The sequence below is a fragment of the Sarcophilus harrisii genome, chromosome 5, assembly GCF_902635505.1.
Source record: "Sarcophilus harrisii chromosome 5, mSarHar1.11, whole genome shotgun sequence".
In the NCBI taxonomy this organism is placed as follows: Eukaryota; Metazoa; Chordata; class Mammalia; order Dasyuromorphia; family Dasyuridae; genus Sarcophilus; species Sarcophilus harrisii.
The window spans coordinates 8208797-8220842 of record NC_045430.1 but is presented as its reverse complement, the minus strand read 5'-3'; positions in this window follow the sequence as shown (position 1 = coordinate 8220842).

Genomic DNA, 12046 nt, shown 5'->3' with positions numbered 1-12046 from the left:
ACTATGTTTATTATGAGTATCTCTGAGAAGCTCTTAGTATCAGCTTTTGAGGAACACTCTAAGTGTGGAACAGAGGAGAGATTTGGGAATTGGAGTCAGGAAGAACTAGTCTAGACTCCTATTGGCTGTTCCAAACTGTTCAAGTCCCTTCCTCCCTTGGGACCTGTTTCCTCATCTATCAAATGAAAGGTTTGGATGACTGCTTAGGTCCCTTTCAGTGACAAATCTCTGCTCTTCTGTGGAAGAAGGCTGGGTCTTGGCTTGGTCCCAAAGGTAGAATTGCTGAGAGGCAGATTATGTTTTGATTTAAGGAAACTTTTCTAACAATGAAATGAATGTGTACACACACACAGATCGGACTGTCCAGTTTGCAGCTGGTTCCTTTCACCGGAGGAAGGTCTTAGGTGGAAGCCTGTTGGACATGTTGCCCAGGAGTCTTCTGTTCAGTGACAGAGGCCCCTTTGTGAATCTTAGGATTTGAAACATGGAGACAAAGAGACAGAGAGACAGAGATGGGGAGAGAGAGAGAGAGGGAGTTGGAAAGAGAAAGGAAAAGGGAGAGAAAGGGGAAAGAGAAAAAGAGGAGAAAGAAACTTCTCAGAGAAGAGAGAAAGACAGAAAGAGAGAGACAGACAGGGAGGGAGGGAGAAGGAGTTGGAAAGAGAAAGGGGAAAGAAAAAGAGGAGAAAGACAGAGGGAGCAGAATGGTAAAAAAAAAAAAAAAAAAGAGAGAGATTTATGTCTTAAAGCACTAGGGAAAAATCTACCCAAATGGATCATCTGCCACTATTTGCTTCTATCAGATTGGGAAGTTTTTCTTTTTTTCTTTTTTTAATTATAGCTTCTTATTTACAAGATACATATATATATGGGTAATTTTTCAGCATTGACAATTGCAAAACCTTTTGTTCCACTTTTCCCCTCCTTCCTCCCACCCCTTTCCCCAGATGGCAGGTTGACCAATACATGTTAAATATGTTAAATTATATCATAAATACAATATTGTATTTAAGATATAATTTAACATATGTATATATGTCCATAATTATTTTGCTATATAAAAAGAATCGGACTTTGAAATAGTGTACAATTAACTTGTGAAGGAAATCAAAAATGCAGGCGGACAAAAATAGAGGGATTAGGAATTCTATGTAGTAGTTCACATTCATTTCCCTGAGTTCTTTTGCTGCATGGACGGGTTCAATTCATTACTGTTCTATTGGAACTGATTTGTTTCATCTCATTGTTGAAGAGGTCCCGTCCATCAGAATTGATCATCATATAGTACTGTTATTGAAGTATATAATGATTTCCTGGTTCTGCTCATTTCACTTTGCATTAGTTCATGTAAGTCTCTCCAGGCCTTTCTGAAATCATCCTTCTGGTCATTTCTTACAGAAGAATGATATTCCATGATATTTTATAAAAATGCTTTTTCTGCATCTGTTGATAATGATCACATGTTTTTTGTTAATTTGGTTATTGATATGGTCAATTATAATATTAATAGTTTTTCTATTATCCCGGGGATGATTTTCTGTAGTCCTTTTGCTAACATTTTATTTAAATTTTTAGCATCAATATTCATTAAGGAAATTGGTCTATAATTTTCTTTCTCTGTTTTCAACCTACCTGGTTTAGGTAGGTTGTCTGTATCATAAAAGGAATTTGGGAGGACTCCTTCAATCCCTATTTTTTTAGATAGTTTATATAGCATTGGGGCTAATTGTTCTTTAAATGTTTGGTGGAATTCACATGTAAATCCATCTGGTCCTGGGGATTTTTTCTTAGGGAGTTGATTAATAGCTTTTTCTATTTCTTTTTCTGAAATGGGACCATTTAAGCAATTTCCTTCCTTCTCTGTTAATCTGGGAAGCTTATATTTTTGGAGGTAGTCGTCCATTTCACTTAGGTTATCAAATTTATTGGCATAAAGTTGAGCAAAGTAACTCATTATTGCTCTAATTTTCTCTTCATTGGTGGAAAATTCTCCCTGTTCATTTTTAAGACTAACAATTTGATTTTCCTCTCTCCTTTTTCTAATCAAATTTACCAAAGGTTTATCTATTTTATTGGTTTTTTTCATAAAACCAACTCTTAGTTTTATTTATTAATTCAATAGTTTTTTTTTTTACTTTCAATATTATTAATTTCTTCTTTTAATTTTAGAATTTCAAATTTAGTATTTGATTGAGGGTTTTTAATTTGGTCTTTTTCTAGCTTTTTAAGTTGCAAGCCCAATCATTGATCCTTTCTCTATTTTATTCAAGAAAGCATCTAAAGATATAAAATTTCCCCTTTTTACTGCTTTGGCTACATCCCACAAATTTTGATACGATGTCTCATCGTTGTCATTTTCTTGGGTGAAATTATTGTGTCTATAGTTTGCTGTTTCACCTAATAATTCCTTAAGATGAGATTATTTAGTTTCCAATTATTTTGTAGTCTATCTACTCCTAGCTTTTTGTTGAATGTAGATTTTATTGCATTGTGATCTGAAAAGAGAGCATTTACTATGTCTGACTTACTGCATTTCATTTTGAGGTCTTTATGTCCTAATATAGTCAATTTTTGTATAGGTTCCATGAACTGCTGAGAAGAAAGTATATTTCTTTCTGTCTCCATTCAGTTTTCTCCAAAGGTCTATCATACCTAATTTTTCTAATATTCTATTTATCTCTTTAATTTCTTTCTTATTTGTTTTGTGGTTTGATTTATCTAATTCTGAGAGTGCAGTATTGAGATCTCCCACTATTATAGTTTTGCTGTCTATTTCTTCTTGCAACTCTCTTAACTTCTCCTTTAGGAAGTTAAATGCTATACCACTTGGAGCATATATGTTAAGTATTGATATTGCTTTATTGTCTATGCTACCCTTTAGCAAGATAGTTTCCTTCTTTATCTCTTTTAATTAGATCAATTTTGGCTTTTGCTTGATCTGCGATAAGGATGGCTACCCCTGCTTTTTTTACTTCACCTGAAGCATAATAGATTCTGCTCCAGCTTTTTACCTTTACTCTGTATGTATCTCCCTGCTTTAAATGTGTTTCCTGTAAACAACATGTTGTAGGGTTCTGGCTTTTGATTCAGTCTGCTATCCACCTCCGCTTTGTGGGAGAGTTCATCCCATTCACATTTATGGTTAAAATGACTAATTCTGTATTTCCTGCCATCTTATTATCCCCAGATTATGCTTTTCTTTTTCTTACCCCCCCTACCTCCTTCCCCAGTATTAAACTTATGGGCTCCACTTGCCTCATGCAGCTCTCTCTCTGTAGAATCCCTCCCACCCGCTTTGAATCGCTTCCCCTTTCTTGTATCCTTCCCTTATTACTCTTTTCCTTTTCCCTTTTCCTCCAGATTAGAAAACTGTTTTTCAAAACTGTTATTCTTGCACTTAGAATTTACTCTCCCTGTTGATGAGGAGAGAGTTTGGCAACCAGCTATCCATCTTCTGGAATTTACTTGAAGGATGAGCTTCCAGGAAGCATTGGGATGAGCCTCTATTTCCCTAAGACAAGCAACAAACATTGATAAAAATGACAACAATGACTAATGACAAGATCATTGATGATATCTGACATTTATGAAGCACTTTAAAGTTTGGAAAGTTCTTTATATGATCTCAATTGATCTTCCAAAAATCCCAGAGAGGTGGGTGCTATTATCTCCATTTTGTTATTGTTGTTCAGTTGTTGGTCGTGTCCAATTCTTCATAATCCCATTTGATATTTTCTTGGCCAGGATACTGGAGTGGTTTGCCATTTTCTTTTTCAGCTTATTTCATAGATGAGGAATCAGATAAATAGGGTTAAGTGACTTCCTTAACAGAAAGTGTCTGAGGCCAGATTTGAACTTAGGAAGATGAGTCTTCCTGACTCCAGGACCAGACCTCTGTCCACTGAGTCACCTAGCCATACCCCATTTTTTGAAGATACCCTCATTCTTTTAGTCACTTAGGTTTACAGACTCGGGGTCAGCCTTGCCTTTTCTCTTTCCATAACCCCTTCTCCACCCTTCATTTGTCTCCCTACTTCCAGTATCTTCCCTCTCCAATTCATCATCCACACAGACCACAACATAATCTCAAAGCACAGATTCCGATCCTGTCTCTACCTTGCTCAAGAAGCTTTAGTGATTCTCTATTTCCTTTGGATAAAATGCAAACTTCTCCATTTGGCATTTTAAAGCCCTCCTCAGGCTAACTCTTCTTATCACTTTAGATTATTGCACATCCTCCTCCTTCATGAATGGAACATTCCATCCAAACCAGCCTAATAACTTTCCTGAACTGCGAGTTCCACCTCCCAGCTCTTTTCCTAGGCAAATAGTTTTGCCTTTGCATGTTGACTCCTCCCACAATTCCTGGCACCCAGTAGGCTCTCTGCTGATGCTTGTTGATTTAAAATGGATTGAAGTCATAACCTTTATGCAATTATTTCACATTATGGCTGGGGGTTTCTTGAAAAATACCTGTTAACAGTGTCAAAAAGCTTAGAGCAAGAATGAGGAGCCATTGTACATGGGCTGAGGGTTTGCCTGGCAGTGACAAGCTAGATCAGCACAGATTTTTCTGAGGGAATGGCAGAATGGGGTAGAAGAAACACCCTAAGATCTAGAATCAGGAGAGCAGGATTGACAATGATGCTTCTTAGCTGTGATGTCTTGGACAAGTTATTCCATCTCTTGAAGTCTTGATTTGCTCCTCTGTAAAACGGGGGCAACCTCTGTCTTGCAAGAAGATTGTTCTAAGAATCAGGGGATATCATAAGGACAAAGTGTTTTGTAAAATGCTACTTTGATAGAAGGCATTGTCTTCACTCTCCTGATTAGCCTAGCCTCCTGCTTGGATGATGACATGGAAACAAAGGGGACAGCAGGTTCCTTCCTACCCTGTAAGGAGCTCTGGAAATTACTTTGAATTGTTTTGTCTGTAATTTGTATTAAATTATCTCTGTCTGCATTTTATTCCCACACCCTTCAGGTATAAGCAATGTAATCTATTCAAGAGCAGGGACTATTCTTTCTTTTATTATTATTTTTTTATTATAACTTTTTATTTACAAGATATATGCATGGGTAATTTTTCAGCATTGACAGTTGCAAATCCTTTTGTTCCAACTTTTCCCCTCCTTCCCCCCACACCTTCCCCCAGATGGCAGGTAGTCCCATACATGTTAAATATGTTAAAGTATAAGTTAAATACAATATATGTATACATGTCCAAACAGTTATTTTGCTGTATGAAAAGAGTCGGACTTCGAAATAGTGTACAATTAGTTTGTGAAGGAAATCAAAAATGCAGACGGACAAAAATAGAGGGATTGGGAATTCTATGTAGTGGTTCATAGTCATTCTCCCAGAGTTATGGTATGGGCTATTCTTTTTTATCCACTGCCCAATACAAAGCATGGAGGTCGCTAGGGGCACCACAGAGCATAGAACTCCTGGCATGGAGTCCAGAAGACTCATCTTTGTGAATTCGTATCTTGCCTCACTCCCCAGCTGTGTAACCTTGAGTGTGTCACTTCTCCCTGTTGCCTCAGTTTCCTTATCTGTATAACGAGCTAGAGAAGGAAGTGGTAAACTACTTTAGTATCATTGCCAAGAAACCCCAAACGGGGTCACGAAGGGCTGGACATGACTGAGGAACAAAAACACAATGTCTGGAACACTGTAGGTGCTTAATAAATGCTTGTTAGATGGAATAAATTCAGGGCACACTTTTCATCAGTTAGAGCTGTTCTAAAGCGTGGCTTGCACTGTTTCAGAAGAGAGCATACTTTCTTTTCAACACTGGAAGTCTTAAAAAGAACAAAACTATTGATGGTGTTTTGTACATTTTATTGCTTAACAAAATAACAAAATCACTGTTGTTGTATTCTATAGACAGTCCAATATTGGGAGAGGGAAACATCTTCATTTGCCAGGATGTCCCTTCTTTTCCCTTATTCATTTTAAAGGGGAGTGTGGATGAGCACTTGGTCATTTGGATGTAGACTGGGTTAAATGCCCCTGAAATCTCTTCTAGATGCTGGTGTGTGGTTCAGATAGCATTTAAAAAAAAAAAAAAAAAAAAAAGCTGGAGAAATATCTAGAAGCAAAGCAAAGTTTATTATACGTTCTCGAGAATCGGGCATCCCACCCATCGAGAAGCACTGTAGGGGCCAGGGTCAACACTTTTTATCCCTAACACAAATACCCCTCCCATCACTGACCCTCATCCTTATTGGCTGAGGAACTTACATTCTAAACTCGGGAACTACCCAAGAAATTGAACTTGACCAATAAGTACATAGTTGCCCATATTTGACCTAAACAGAAAGACACTGATGTCACAGGAGGATAATAAGGGGACTTAAGTATGCCCTTAGGGGATAGCAGGGCGGGAACTTAAGTATGCCCTTGACTTGATGTTTAAAGTCCTTCAGACCTACTCAAACTTTGAAATAGATGAAGCCTTACTGATTTTCACAACTGTCTTGAAAGATCTCACCTCATCTTGTTCAGTCCCCCCTCTTATTTTTACACTGAGATCTCTTCAAATTCTGGTAGCCTAACTTCACATTCCCTATCGAATTCAGTGCTAATACAGTGATTTCTTGAAAGCTGCGGTAGCTGTTTTAATGCATTTTATATATTTTTAGAAACCAAAATAAATGCTATCAATCGGATCAAACAAGGTATGCAGATAGGGAGTAATAACACTACTGAGAGCTATAAGGCCAATCCAAAGGAGCTGCTCCCACTAGCTTTCCTTACAACAAATATACACATTTAGTTTCGCACAAACTCCCCCTTACTCAGCCAACAAATAATCCAGCACAAGTCTATGTTATAAAACAGCCTCTCTGATTTGAATAGCTTGGTCAGCCAAAAGATCTAGTGCCTCAGCCATAATCTCTACAACTGCTTGAAGCTTAATTATTCTGTTTAACATATATATTGGGGTTCTATATCCCCAACTTCCATATTGAGCCCAGGTGGCTGGCCCATACTCTTTAACTATTCTCTCTGGAGGCCAGGCACCACCCCAACCATTTGCGTCTCTAATCTGAGTAATAGAGGGATCCAAACCCCATTTCTCTCTTCCCAAATCATCGTACAACTGAATCCCTAAATATTGGTTTGCCTATTCAGGAAGAAAGAAAAATTTTGGCCTTGTTAGTCCAATATAGCAAATCCCTGTCCAATTAAGAGGTAGGTGAGTATCAGCTGTTAGTCCACAGATCTAATAATGACCCATTAGAACAGGTTGTTCCCTCAAAAATATGTCTGAATTATTCCTGTAAAAGGGTAATATTGCTGTCTCTCATCCCTAGGGGACCTTCCCCTACAAAGGTGACATACTGACATTTCCATAAACCCAGCTCCTTCCTCCAACTACAATTGGCAACAACTGGCCATTGACCAATTAGGTTAGAGGTTCTCCAAAATGTGGGAAACAGAGTCCCATGTTTCAGGTGTCCCTGGGGTGACATTGTGCCAATCCCATTGATGTCTAGACAAGTAAAAACTTAGTTTTCCAAATCCTTGCAGCCTCCCTCATATCTCCTAGAGATAGAGCAGGCAAAAAGCAAGCTTTTTGTCAATCCGCAGCAATTCCTAAGGAACTGTGCCAGAGCTCCCAAGAGCTCCAAACAACGACTGCAGTGCCCACTTGACAACTGCAATGTCCACTATAAGATAAGGTCTTTTACCTTGTCCAGAGTTAAGTCCACTCACATACACTATTTGCCAGCTTCAAACTTTGACCTGTTTAACAAAACCTATCTTCTGTCAATGGCGACTGATGTTTATCTTCTAAGTTCCAGAAATCAGTCCCATTATGAATTTGGGATCAGTTACTAAGGATCCAGGCTGGGCTTAAGGGGACAGGTACCCACAACCATTGGCTCAACTGTTGGGATCCATCACAGATCCAACAATTTGATAAGTTAAAAGTTCTCCCTATATTCTGCATGAGCAGGAGGAGCTGGTTCTATTCTCTGAAAGATAAAGGTCTGGTTTTCTATCATGAGGAAATAGGCAAACCCAAGGCTCAGGGAAAGCCCCTTGAGGGTCTCCCAAAGTAATTAATGTAAATAAAGTCATACACTTACAATGCACTGGATTCAGAGTTTGTGTTCCCATTCAGTGGAGGTCCCCTGAAGTCTCCTTGTCTCCCCATCTTCAACTGTCCACTCGGATAAAGATGGCGCCACAGGTCCTTTTGTTCTGGTGTGGTGTGTCCAGCTTCGTTCCTGGGTGCGAATTGCAGTGTCTGAGGTCAGTATCACCTGGTAGGGTCCGTCCCAGCGCAGAGTCAGCTTCTCAGTCCTAGCAATGACTTAACATATCTCTTAAGAAATAAATCCTTTGTCTCTAAGGTAGGGTCCCAATTTCCCATAGGACAAGCCTGGAGAGGATGACCACACAATTCATAAGGCAAAAGCCCGCTATCTTTATGTGGCTTGGTTCTGATTCTGACCACAGCAAGAGGAAGACATTTACTCCAAGGTAGTTGGGTCTCTAAAGATAATTTAGTCAGTTGCTGTTTCATTTCTTGATTCATCCTTTCTACTTTCCCAGAAGAGGGAGGATGCCAAGGCGTGTGGAGATCCCAAGTGATTTCTAAGGCCCTGATCAGATTCTGCAATACTTGGGCAGAAAAATGTGTTCCCTGATCCGAGTCTATCCTCTCCACTATTCCATATCTAAGAATAATTTGTTCTAATAAGACCTTACTGTCGAGGCAGTTGCTCGGGCTGAGAGGAATGCCTCCACCCATGATGTCAGATGGTCCACTATGACCAGCAAGTATTTGAGGCGACCCACTGGTAGCAGCTCAGTGAAGATCACCTGGATGCTTTGGAATGGTCCGATTCCCGGAGCTCGTCCCCCTTTTGGGATCTGGTGTTGAGCAGCCTTGTTAGTCCTTCGACAAATGAGACAGCCATCCACCAGTTGTCAGGCCATATATAGGCCAGGGGAAACATACCTTGTCAGCACAGCATCACACAGGTTTTGGACATCCCAGTGACTGCCCTGGTGCAGTTGCTGAAGGACCTGCTTCATACTTGCTTTGGCCAGTACCTCTCTGCCATCAGGTAAGAGCCATCTTCTTTCCGAGTTCCCAACTGCTCCGAGAGTCAAGGCCTTCTCTTTTTCCTTCTGGGTAAAACTGCGAGAGGGTAGACTAAGGGGAAGTACATGTATCCAGGCTATTATAGGAGTAATCTCCTGGTCTCCAGCTCCCTTGGCCTTCTCATCTGCTAATCTATTTCCCTTTGCCTCAAAAGAATTTCCCATCTACCACTCTAGAAGATCCATCTATAAACCAATTTACTCCCCCAGGCATTGTGGATTCTTGTGAATCCTCTTGCTTTCGTTTGAAAATCAATTAAATAACAATATTCCTGCTTTTTCAAAAGGCAAGGTGTGAGTGAACCCAAGTACTAGTGCGAAGTAAACCTTTAGATAAAGAAACTCTAGCCCCAGGAAGTAAAAAGGTTAAAAGATTAATAGCAGCAACCAAAGTCTAGCTGCAAATTAAAATATCTATTTAAGGCAGTTTTACTTCAGGTAACTGTCCTTAAGTTTTCACAATTCCACCTTATGACCTATGCAGTCACACCCGAATTCAAAATTCCCAGCAAATATTAGCTGCAGTCCCAAAAGATTTTATCTCCTACAGTAATTATCATTAATCAAGGCTTCAAATGAATCTAGTTCTCAAGAATCACAGTAAAGGGTTCATCCTAGAAAGTTCACAGTTTATACAGCTTAGATAGTTCTAAGTTTAACATTACACACATCATTTTGCCTTTAAAATACTCAAATACAAAGAAAAAAATTCTAAATCGCATGTTGTCCATCCCGTTTCCACATAAAAGAAACTTTTAGATCTTTCAGATTTAACATTAATACTCACTTCATTCAATTTTTAGAAATAACAATATCAAATTATCATATCAGACTAAAATTCTGCTCTACATTTTTTTATCATCTTCCTTAAACAAGGAGTCTATCATGCACATAAATAAGCATTAAATAATTTGTGTTAGACAGATGGGATCTTAGTAGAAATAAATCACTTTCAGATAACTTACAGTTCCAACAAACTTCTTAGAGCAGCTATAGACTTGAAAAATAAAAATAAAACATTCAGTTATTAACACCATATAAATATAGGCTGTTTCTTTAAACAGAAGCAATTGATACAGGAACCAGCAAGGTGTGGCAGCCACCATACTTAAGGGGAAGGGGGGATTAGATCACCTGACAAGGTCCCTCTCCATGTGGCCACCCTTCCCCCACTCCACCATGCTTCCTGACCTAACTTATCACAGCTAACTTTTTAGAGTGCCATTTCCCCAGGATCCAATCTGCCAGCTCAAGACAGGCCCCAGCCCCATGGGATATATCTCCTTTTCCCATGGCAACGGCAGATTCACTAGGGAATTGTGCCTTTTTCTTCCCCATTTCTGGAGAGCTATTTTCCTCTTTTTTTCTCACATCTCTTCCTGTTCCATCTCTCTCCTTCCAAAGCTTACTTGCTTAAACCTTCTCCAACATATGTTAAACACTCCCAAACCAATACTAGATGCTCTTGCAAATCAATCTTTCTTGTCCCTCATCTTCAAGTCAAAAAAAAATTTTTTTTTAAACTTTAACTTCAAGGTTTGCAAACTGAACCAAATTTCATAAAACTTATACATGCCCAAGAGATGACAAATTTTTAAGGCATAACCCAGTTACAAATTACCCAATACCTCTAGAAAACAACATACCATCTAAGTAGGGAGATACAACCCCAACCTCCCCCCAAAGTAAACTACCAGTGTTTTCTTTTAATGAGCTATATTTTAACTTAAAATCCCAAACATGGCTCTAAATTCCCAATAATATAAAACCACTTTTGCCATCATATTATAAAATAATGAATTTCACCAAATAGCAGTTTCTTTCCCTTGGTCCCACGTGGCCCTACTGCAGGTCAGGACACATGAGAGGGAAAGGAAACAAGCCACCGTCTTCACTCTCTGGATCCCACATACTTCCCCGATGTATAGGGTAATTATACTCCCAATTGGGATCTGCTGAAGGTATTTCTGATCAGCTGAAACTACTCCTGCAGCTGGAGGGTTTCTCCTGTCCCACTCCTTCATAGCTGCACCTCTAATTAGTCCCCTCTCCTCTTGTGAGAAGAGAGAATTCAAAATAGACCTAAGTTCTCCTCCTGGCCCTGAGGGCCCTTTGGAGGGGCAGATGGAATTAAATCCTTTTCTTCTCTTTCAGGTACAAATTCAGTCTTTGGCACACCCAGTCTGCAATAGTGCCTTCACCAATATCTTTGTCACCCCAGACAAAACAATAATACCTTATCATCTTTTCCTTTTCCTTGCTTTTTCCTTCTATATTTTGGCAATTCATTCCAATTACTTAATTTATCTCCCAAGGGACTATCTACCAGTATTTTCTGATCATTTTTCTCATTTCTCTCCATGAGGGCTGGCTAGAACTGGGCCACACCCATTGAATTTGGACAGAATCTAAATTCCAAAACGCCCAAACATGCCAATTGTCGCCAATTGACTCCAGTCACCCTAGAAGGCCTAGGCTAGCCTATCCTGTTCAGAGACGCAGAGTTTAAGACTCCAGGCCTCACAGGTTCCTGTCCAGAGACCCCTCCAGAGTTTAAGACTCAATAGTCTCACAGGGGGCTTGTTATGCAACAAATTACTTGACTGATATGTACTCCACTGAACCGGTCAGAATTTTTACCGCAGAGTCTCTCCCTTTGCTTTGCTCTGAGTTTCTCCACTTCGGGCCCACTTTACCTTGGGGAGTAAGGAGAAGCCCTAGACGCTGGCGGGCTGCCTAAATCAGGGCAGGGCACCACCCCACCATCACCCCAGGGGTTCACCTACTCACCACAAGTAGTGTGATCCCGGACGAGCCCCCAAAACTGTGTGGTTCAGACAGCATTTAATAAAAAAAAAAAAAAAAAAAAAAAAAAGCTGGAGAAATATCTAGAAGCAAAGTTTATTATACGTTCTAGAGA